Here is an 11,149-nt window from a genome sequence, read left to right as displayed (position 1 = left end):
CCACGGCAGGTGTTTTTAAATTTGTAGATGGACCTGTTTTTTTTTTTTTTTTTTTTTTGGCTGGTGGGTTGGCTGTTTTTTTCTTCACTTGGAACCATGAGCATAAATAGAAGTATCATATTTTGGTATTTGCCCTCCACCTAAAGACCAGATGAAACTAAAAATAAGCATAGTAGGAGCTGATAGATTACCAGAGTATTGCCAAGACAGAACATAGGAAGAGAGGCTGTTAAGGAAGAGGAGGGGTGCCGGTGTGGTAGGGGAAGGTGAGCTGATCTCGCAGTCGGTCCCGCAGATCCACCCCAGGGCCGACAGCCTCTCCGAGTCGGAGGAGGCGCTGCACCGCTGACTTGTACGTGAATGTTGCCGCAGGCCCGTTAGAGCTGGGACCCGCTCAGACAGGTGGAGTCAGGCCCCAAGACTGTCTTCATCACACAACTGAAGTGTCAGCTGTCTTCTCCCTGTTCTTAAAGATGTCAGGCATTGTGAAGTCTGCAAGTTAAAAACTCTATGAGTGGTCCGTTCAGCTTTTGCTCAGGGGCTGACTTCTGTCCTTGAGGGTCCCCCGCCAGCACTGATTCAAACTGCGCCCACGCCTCCTCCTCACTCCACCTGCCCCTCATCCTGCCCTAGTTTCTTCCCAAAGCTAGGATCACCTTATTCTACAACATGTGATTTTCTTACTGCGATAATTGCTTGCTGTCTGTCTCCCTACCACTAGAATGTAGGCCTAGAAGGGTAGAAGCCTTGCCTACTTGTTCATGATGGATCCCGAGTGAATTGTACAGTGACCCACACATGATCTACCCTCAGTGCACGTCTGCTCAGTGAATGAAGAGTATTTCCTTCACCTCCAGCCTCAAATCCTTTCACAATCACGTTGAGCCATGAGTTTAAAATCTGGGGTCGATTAAGGAGACCAAAAGCCAGAGGTGAGATTAGATGTCATCAGAAAGTACCTCCTAGGTATAAATAAAAGTTAGAAAACGAACTTTTTTAGCAAATGTTTATTTATATCAAAATACAAAACATTTCTGAAGCAGAGTAATGTTACATGAGAAGCAGTTAAATCCTAAACTTCTTTAATTTTAACTTGCAACACTCCCGGCATTCCTTCACTGGCTACACATCTTGTCTCCCATTGTGCCCTTTCTTTTCCCTTTGCTTGTTTGCCCATGTCTGTGTTTGCTTGTTTTGCTCTTTAACTCACTATATGAACATGCAGTGTTACTGGCGATGCATTGGTTAGTATCCAGCAAGCCTGGAAATGCCAGCGAGGGGAGCCCGGCACAGTGACCTGAGCCGAGGCTAGCCACAGGTCCTCTCCTGAGTCTGGGGTATCACTCAGCTTTCAACTGGCAAGAGCCTAAGGCCAAAGGTCACTGTCTGTGGTAGGCAGGGCAGGCTTTATTGCTTAGGCCACAGAGCAGGCGTGGCCAAGGGGCACCTCTGGCCGGGTCTTCCTTGTGGATTGGGAAGAAGGGGTTGGGCAGCCTGAAGGGGTGGCAGCTGGAACAGGCCCAGGACCAGGACGGGAGGTCAGGGGACCCTGCAGGAGGAACCCCTTCTCCAAGAAAGCAAGCTGGAGCTGGGAAGGAGAAAGGTTCCTGCCCGTCCTGTGATTTGGTGGTTGGAGGTGCCTGCCTCTTGGACGGGCCCGTTATAAATGCTTAGACTTTGGAGATTTTGAAGAAAAAGCACCTGGTTGAGAGTGTAGCTATTTCCATAAACCTCCATTCCCCGACAGAGAGGAAAGGGAAGGAGACAGGAAACGGGGGAGGACACCCTACCCCTCTCATTACAACCAGCCCACTCCCAGAGCCAGCCTGGGTCTCCCCTTCAGGCCCCCGGTTGGTGCATTCACTTTGGCATTGTGCACCTGTAGCACACCTACACACATATGCACACACACACCCCAGCCCCCCCACATGCACACACATACACACACACATACAAATGCCTGGTGTCTTTCCAGAGTCTACTCAGGAAGCAGAATGGTGTCCCATCTTCACCATCATCCTCCGCTCCAAGGGGTCTCCTTGGCCCACAGGTCCCCAAGACCTGGCCCCAGGCTTGGCACACACTGGCATTCCCAGGCTTTGAGAAGAGGGTGACAGAACAGGGCACTCACCAGAGACAGGTTGTACAGAGTGTAGAATATGTTCATATAAGGCTTTGGTACAGCACCGATTAAATGTTCTTATCGTTTGATTTCTAAGTTGTCTCTTAGAAGAAAAAAAAAGCTTACTGAAAAAATAGTGTTTTTATTTACTTTTGAGTTACATACCTGAAGTTCAAAAAGTAAGCCTCTAGTTGCCATTCAGATTCACACTCAAAGGTGTTCTGTGTGCATCTGTACAATTTGTTGGTTTGTCTTTAATGGTTAACCAAAGTCAGCCAACCAATACCATGAAGTCAGCTGCCCATGATAACTGACTTTTTCCACTGCATACATACAGAAAAGAGAGAGAGAGTGAGAACACAAAAGCCACCCCTACGTCTCCCACCCCAAACCCCTAGGGGAAAAATCAAATAGAGGACAAAATACAGCAAGATTTAAGGAACCAGTTGGATGAAGGAGGTTCAGCCCAGCTGGCCTCTTCAAGAACAGCACCATAAAGCACCCTAGCGCAGTTACGTTGTAGTACTAAACATTCAAGAAATGGAAACGAGGTTTGAAGGATCTTCACGAGAAGACCTGGCATGGATGGGGGCAACCCCCAAAGAAAGCTGAAGAAGGAAAAAGCGTTTGCTATGAGAGCAGGAACTCCCATGACCAAACCGAGAGTCATACCCAGATTCCTCAGAAAAGAACTAATGCAAGAGGCCCCAGGCAGACAGAGGCGCAGGGCTGTTGGGGTGTGGTGAGGTGGCCGCGGGACCCCTCCCCGCCCCCCTCCGTGTCTACAAGCCACTGGGTGAAATGAGGAAAAGAAATCCACACACGTTTCCAGGTGCGCAATGGAAGTATCATACCCAGGGTGATAGAGTCTCTCCTGGTGAAAGAGAAAAAGCTGGAGACGAGAGGAACCGGGCATCACTGACATGAAGCCGATAGAGTCCCTTCGGATCAGCGGCTGTGAAAAGGAGGAGCAACTGGTGAGCGCACACCCACCTGCGCCCCTACCTCTGGCCCCGCAGATGACGGTTCGGAAATGAAATCTGAACGAGGCATTAAGACCTCTGGAGACTGATGTATACGACTTGGCAAGGGGGGCTTTAAACTGCTATTCTTCCCTAAACCAGCCATTCTGTCTAAAGTCCCAGCAATCAAGACCCCTGCACACAGCGACCCCTCCCAGGCCCTGGGCATGGCGGCACAGAAGAGACACCTACGTGCCAACACCGGGGCCAGACCCTCAGGGACAGGGAATGTGCCGTGTGGGTTCTCCTGTTCTCCCACCTTCTGCCTTGACGTTGCCCAAAGTGGGTCAGCATGAATACCTACAGCAAAGAGGAGCGGAAGGGCCAGAGGGCAATGGGCAAACCCCGCTTCCCCAAGCTACTACTCGATGACCGAGGAGAAAGGATACGGCCCACGCTGATCCCTGGGTGAGCAACGCCCAGTGCATCTGTCTACTGCAAACCCTGTTCCATAGAGCAGACAGAGGTGCAAAACTAAAACAACTCTGTAGATGCCCCCACCACCTACCAACAGGGAGAAGCACCAACATTCAGAATCCCTTCCACCACATGGGAACCGAGGAGTACGGCACGAGCACGTGGGCCGGCGCGCGGCTCCAGCCCCCAAAGACCTAACCAGAGCACCCATCCCACCCGCCTGTCTTAGCAACTGAGAGGTTCAAAGACAGAAAACTTTGCTTACTCCACATATAATCAAATCTCAATCCGTTTTGCCCCACCTGCCTTTGTGAAAGGCTGGTTCTTCACAGAAACTGGAGATCTCGGCTGGGCTATCTATCCTTTCCCCGCCAATGTCTACCGTTTCGCCATCTTTCTGAGGCTCAGGGCCAGGATCACAGACCAGGTAGAGATAAACATCACATCCCTTCCAAGCTCTGAAATCTCAAGGTAGGGCCATGTCCCTTGTCTTCACTTTTCTTCCCATAAATGAAGACTCCAATTGGAGGTAGAGGGATGGGATGGGAATGCACAGGTCAGTGACTCCTTGATGCTAAGGACCACATCTAGGCTTTCATATGGAAAGAAGCAAGAGTTTGAGAGTAACCCCAGACCCAGTGGGGTACTAACCCTCTGAGGGGCCTGTGATGCCGAGGTGATTTGTTTCGCTGGTTGCATGGTACCAGAAGTGGGACAGGGTCTGTGGAGAAAGAGAGGATCGCTCTAAGAGCTAAAAAAAAAAACAGTAATGGAAAGCCCTCTTGGTGTGGAGTTTTTGGCAGGTTGGAAAAGGGTGCAAGCCGGGAAGGGACATAGAATGTGCTGCTTTTCCTCTTGTTCAACCTCCCTGAAAAATCTTACAAGAAACATCTGGCCATATCCTCCTTTGGCCTCCTGAGAAGACTGCAGGAAAGATTAGTTACCTGCCAAGGATGGACACACAGTCAGTGGGACCCAGTATTGGAGCTCCCCTGGTATTGCATGGACAGAGCCCATTTTCCTTCAGTATCCTTGGGAAATGAGAATGTCTTGAGCAGGAATGCAAGGGACTAAGGACAGTGCCTGAGTGAATGCCAGGGCCCCTTAAGTCTACAGTATGGTGGGAGAAGGGTCAGGAGTCAAACTCAAGCTCCACCCCTACCTACTCTTCCCATTAATATCCCAAATGTAAAAAAATGCCCTTCCCATGGCTGAGGTATCTGAATTCTTCTAATGACCAGACTCCATAAGACAAAAGCCCTTGGCTAGCATGACACTCTAGTTGGGGAGGAGGGGTTAGTATTGCATTTTTTTAGTTGACCAGCAGGGTGTGGGCAGAGAGACTGCCTCCACAGGTCTCTCCTGGCTGTCTGCACCATTTGGCCCTGCACCAGCTTCAAACACATCACTCTGAGCTCTTGGCAAGTCGACAAAAAAGCTAGCACCCAGAGACGACTGCTGAGGCTGCAGGATACGTGGTCCTTGCAGCATATTTGAGGTCTTGAGTTCTCAGCGAGGTATTCTTCAGGGCACACAAAGTTTCTTGCTCAAGTGCCACTGAGTGCCTACTCCCCAGAATCTCCAGTTCTGGGTCAGACTCTACTGATACATTGTTCAGTTCCGGAAGTCCCAGGCCAGGTGCCAGAAGGAGGGTCCAGCGGCCCCATCCTCCCCATTATGCCCCAGGTTCTTCTCCCACTTCTCCTCCTCCACTCAGTGTCCCAGGATTGGACCATTCTGTTTCCAATGCCACCTATTTTCCAATTAAAATAATAACTGGAAAAAGCGTCTATGATGTATTTATACCAGACACTACACCCACACTGGTTCCAAGAACCTGCAGCAAGAATGACCAGGGTGTTCTTCTCCAAGACCAAGCCCATGCCAAAGGCCTCACAGAACTCTCCTGAGATGCCTGCAGGGGTGCTTGCGTCAAAGTGCTGCAAACACCTGCAGGGGTGCTGCGTCAAAGTGCTGCAAACCAGGATAGGTACTGCTGTCAGCCCCCAGGTAACCTCGATGAGGGTACCACCCCCAGCAATATGGGGATGGACTCAGAGTCTTCCCCTCTCCACACTCACTATATTATGCACCTGTGCCAAAGCTTTCAAGCCGCAGTGTCTCCTCCCAGTAACAAGAGACGCTGTGGATCCTGGCTCTCCAGGACTATCAGATCCAGTAGCTTCCCACAACCCTCGGCTCACTTGTCCTCTCTGCGGGAGCACTGTTTGTTTTTTTATTTTTTTAACTTTTACATACACATTTCCATCAGAAAGACCCAAGCAAGTCTGAACAGAGAGTGTCTCAAAAGACGAGGCATGGAGGATGGACGGTGAAGGGGGGGCACCAAGGCATGAGCTAGAATCCCAGGTCACCCCAGGTGGTCCTGCCCACACAACTCTAAGCACAAGTACAAAAATAAAGCCAACTATGACTGCATATAGATATATAGACAAGCTAGATAGACAGACTTTATATAGGCTTTCTGTCCATTTATATATGTGTGCCGAGGGCATGAATCCCCGATCCTCTCAGCCGGCTTTAGTCTCTTGCCCTCCCATTTCCCACTCCCCAGATGTCCCTACCTGAAGCCTCCCAATCATGACTGTTGCATTCTATCCCTTCACCCGCCCCCCCTTACATAAGCTCCCCTCTCTCCTTAAAATAGAACAAATTATATATATTTATGTAATTTTATATACAATCTCCATAAAAAATACACTAGAGGTGGTATATTACTCATTTCACCCTCCTACCAAAGTAGGAGCTGCCTCGCAAAGAAAGAGTCAACCAAAAAGAGGATGTCCTAGGCCTGAGGCTACTCAGGCCAATTAGTGTGTCCCTACAAATCTCTTCTACATATATACACACTCAAATACATACCACAAACACACCACACATACACACCACACCACAAACATACCATACACAACACACCACATACTACATGCATAGGTACACACACCCCACACCACACACACACCCCACACCACACACACACACACACCATGCAAACGTCACATACCACATGCATGCGTGCGGGGACTCTCTCTCTCTCTCTCTCTCTCTCTCTCTCTCTCTCTCTCTCTCTCTCTCTCTCTCTCTCTCTCTCTCTTCCTGAGCCCAGGAAAGGAACATGGACAAGACAGCTGGCTGGGGCTAGAGACCAGGGAGATAGCCTGGTGACTGCAGAGAGACAGGTGAGACAATCCCACCTCTCTGCCCCAGCCTGGACACTGTCTGCTCACAACAGACCCGTCTTGCTTCGCAGTAGGCAATAGAAATATTCGTTTAGACTGACTGACAATTTCCCTTCCAAAGACTGCAAGATGGCCATCAGGAGGTCTACTCCCCACACCAGAAACAAGGTCTCTTAGATGCCATAAGCCAAAAAGGACCAAAAAGCCCCTAAGCCCTCATCAACCAATAGGAGGAAAGTCGGCATTTGCCCCTTCCTTCTACGTATGTTGCACATCATCAAAAGCATGCTCGCAGTGTTTGTAAGGCTGAAAATGCAAATTCCCCCTCCCCAGCCCAAACCTTCTCCCCTCTCAGATTCCCTTCCCCACCCAACCACTTCCCCATCATAAACCATGCATAAGGTCAGGATCCCTGGAGCCGTGAAGTGGGATAGGAAGGAAAAGGAAGTAACTGGTGTGTATATGGGGCGGAAGGGAGAGTGTGGCCTGGGTCCTACAATAAAGACGGGGAATCCAGTGCCAGGGAGGGGAGGGATTGGTAGAGCATATTTCTTCAAGCTCCAAAAGAAGAGGCCCAGCAGCCATTCATGTCACCATCAAGTGGGATGGGAAGGACAGATGGCAAAGGACCAGGGACAGGAACTGAGGACTTGTACTACTTTCTCCCTAACCCCCCAGTCCAGCTCTCCCAGCCAGTGATCTGAAGCTAATGACTGTTTCATCAGCCTTCTTCGGAAACCCTAACTACCACTGCTGACCCACCACGGAGCAGAATGTCCAAGTGATTTTATTAATGGCTGCTGTTCTACCAGAGTGTTTAGCAGTCAAGATGCACCAGCTCTTCTAGAACGTATGGGCAGCCAGCAGTGATGTTTGCACTTATGCCTCACTTTTCCTCATCCTACACAGAAACCCTTGGGGTGTGGGAATGTCTTTGGATAAGAGTCAACCTACTGATTTGTTCTTCTAGCTTAAAATGGGCCATAGAAACACTGCTACCCGCTCAGTAACCCAACAAACAAAATATTATACTTGCTCATGAAAAACTTATTTGAAAGCACAGACAGGGGGCCCAGAAACAAAGCACTGGACCAGTGTGGATTCACTGCCAGTCAGAGGGGGTGCTAATGGACACCCCTAACCAAACATCGAGTTGCTAAAGCGCTGAAGTCCAATCTGGGCATTGATCCTTGGTTTATCAACTTTTTAAATTCTGCCTCTTGATGTGAAAGGAGGCAGGTTTGGAGACATCAAAGAGGACAGAGGAATGGCTGGTCTGATTTCAGGGTGAACCCTTTCACCCTCCTACGTCCACCAGACTGGTAGCTTTCATCTCACAAAAGAAGAGAGGTGAGGACGAAAGCTGTAGGAACACAGCCACTGTGTAGCTCTGTGATCTGCAGCAGTCTTGCCCCCTCAGGAGGAAAGGTGTAACCCAGCCTCAGTCCCTCCTCTCCACCCCCAGCGACACTGTCTCAGGACCAGTTTCAGATCATGGAAGAGGCCAGCTGCCCTTCTCCTTATGAGAACAGACGCAAATCCCTAAGAACAGTTCTTCCTTCTCCACTAACACAGAGCTGCTCGTGGCACAGGGACCTCAAGACAAGTCTCCCAGCTTTGGGCCTGAGGAGTCCCCACAAACTGACATCACAGAGAATACATCCATGCTTGGTTTGGGCACTCAGCGTCGTAGGCTGACTCTAGAGGGAGCAAGGACGTCCAGCCAAGAAGCAAGACCCCTTCGGGATCCACGACTCACCCCCAGGCTTCTTTCAATGACTGCATCGCCCCCCGCAAAGGTCTTCACTGCCTCCACCCCACCCCAGAGCAGCCCCTCCTCTTTCTCTTCCTGGGGCCACGCCCAACCTGTACACGGCACCCTGAATAGTAACTAAGTTACCATGTGCCCAGAGAGAAAGGTAAACTTGATGTCCCTGGCTTTGGTCTTACTGTCACATCCATCCCCGCCTCCCACTCCGGGGCCGACCTGGCTGTCTACTCCCCTTCTGGCCTTACAGACACGCAGCAGAAAGCCCACCTCCTCTCCACACTCCAGCTTTCTAACGCCCTTCCCAAAACACTCCTGGGTCCTCTCCTCAAGGCAACAATGCAGACCCACGGGACTCCAAGCCTCTAGCCTCCCTTTATTTTGAAGATAGAAAGGTAGAACTGAGCCATGGATGCCCGCTTCCCAGAGGGGCTGGGGGATGAACTCAGGGGAGCCCCCAGGAACTCTACCTTCCTGCTGTTCCCCAACAATCCCTGTGATGCCCCCGCCGAAAGCTCTGTCACGCGCAAGCAAAGCAAGCCTCGGATTAACCATGAGCTTTTCTTTCCCTGTGTTTCTCTACATAGTAATAAAATGTACTTTATGTACAGTTCCTTCCCCCAGCCCACCCCAATCCACCAAAAGGCTTTTTCTAACAAAATTGGAAGAAACAGCTCCAGCTATGCACACCTTGGCCCCGAATTCTAATCCTGGCAAGTGACAAAGTCGCCCTGATGCTCTGTGAAGTCTGTTTCCTCCCTGAAGCTATCTTGTCAACCTTTAAAAAAAAAAAAAAACCCTAGTCAGGAAATTTCACCTGTTAATCCTACCAGGTTTCCTCTGCATGAAAAGGGCAAAGGAAAACAGGTGAAATCAGTTTAACCCCAAATATTTTAGATCTCAAATCAAAAATACAGTATTGAAAAATATTAATAATGACTCCAGTCCACCCCTGCTTGAGACACCCCCCTGCACACGACCATGGGACATGGGCTCCTCCTCAAAGGGGGCACAGACCCTGCCCACCCTGTGGGATGAAGCATCCTTCCCCTGGAGAAAGCGGAGTCTCAGAAGGCCTCTCAGACCTGTGTCTCTGAGGAAAGCTGAGGGAGACAGGCTGGGAGCTCACAGACAAAGTTGACCACCGCGTGCTGGGCGGGGCCCACACTCAACCCCAGCTGGTCAGCCAGCGAATCAAGAAACAGGAAACCCACTTTCCTTATTAAACAGCTTATGGCATCACTTTACCCTTTCCCCGGGCTCCGAGTCACCTAACCTGAAACAGCTGCAGTCTCCAGGCAAGATGCAGGACGAAGGGGCAGGTTACTTCTATGCAAGGCTACCAGATCATCCAAGGGGCAGTTTGGAAGACACCTGATCTCCCATGGACTGGAGCGTGAAAGTCAGAGGAAGCTTCAGAGTCGTCACTGCAGTTGTTCAAGGGCAGAGCGCAAAGGACATCTGGTCCTTAGAAATGGCTGCACCCCACCATGCAGACATTCACGAGCACACCCTCTCGCACATGCTCACACTCAGCACTTCAGTGTGTGCTTGTGACATCCCTGTCTCCATCTCGTGGACAGAGGGAACTGTATTCTGCCAGTTTCCATCGCAATCCTTACAGGAAGTACTGAACCAGCTCCCCAAGGTGCAGGAAGGCTGCCAGTCTCCATGCACACTGTCACAAGAAGGAAGCCCTCTTGGGAGGAGAAATGAGTCCGAAGCTGTTGAGAGATAGGTCGGCCTTATGTCCTTCCCCAGCTTTGGGGACACCCAGCCCAGCTGCCACCCAGTGGCCAGCAAAAAGCACAGCTCCAACCATTTGGTCTTATCTGCTGAGGTACAGGGCACAGCCAGAGAAAGGAAGGAAGAAGTCAGCACCTTTGTCACCACTGGGGGTGGCTCACGGGCGGGGCCCTGTATGCCACCGTAAGGCAGCAGAGCCTTCCCCCATCTCCTCTTCTGTTGTAACCTCGGGGCCTACAGTCCCAGCACGGGGCTCAGAAAGGGTGGCCTAGTTCACCCTGAAGACACACAGCCCTGACGTCCCACGTACAGTCCAGCAGGATCTGCTCTGCTCGAGAAACAGCCACCATGAGAGTGCGCACAAAGGCCACAACCGACCCCAGGGCCCAGAGGAGGTGCCCATGTGTCCCCTGTCGGGCACGGTGGCAGAGGTAGTGCTGCCTCAGGAAGGAAGCAGAGTCGCTACTTCGCTGGAGCTGCCGCCCGGAGGGTGGCTTGGACTTGGACTTGGTGCCCAGCGAAGTGCACTGGCCAGATGGCGCAGGTTCCACCCGGGGGCTGGGCAGTGGACACGGCGAGGCTACAAGTGCTGCCCCTCCCACTCCTTTCTCCACGATGTGTCGCGTTTGGAAAGAAACTGTGGTTTTTGTGACTTCTGAGGCAGAGCCTCAAGGGTGGAATTGGTCCCCACTCGCTGGGCAAGAGAAGGAAGCACGGGGCGGGTCTGCGTGGCAGCAGATTCACCCCTAGGATGGAAGCTCCCCGGGATGTGCAGCTGCCTGCTCTCGGGCCGCCTCGCCTGGGTCACCGGGCTGAGAGCCACAGAAGTCTCCAGTGCTTTGACTGGGCCAACATCCAAGCAGGCATCTGGGGA

The sequence above is a fragment of the Leucopleurus acutus genome (genome assembly GCF_964270905.1).
Source record: "Leucopleurus acutus genome assembly, chromosome: 8".
Classification (NCBI taxonomy): domain Eukaryota; kingdom Metazoa; phylum Chordata; class Mammalia; order Artiodactyla; family Delphinidae; genus Leucopleurus; species Leucopleurus acutus.
Note: the sequence above shows the minus strand (reverse complement) of the source record.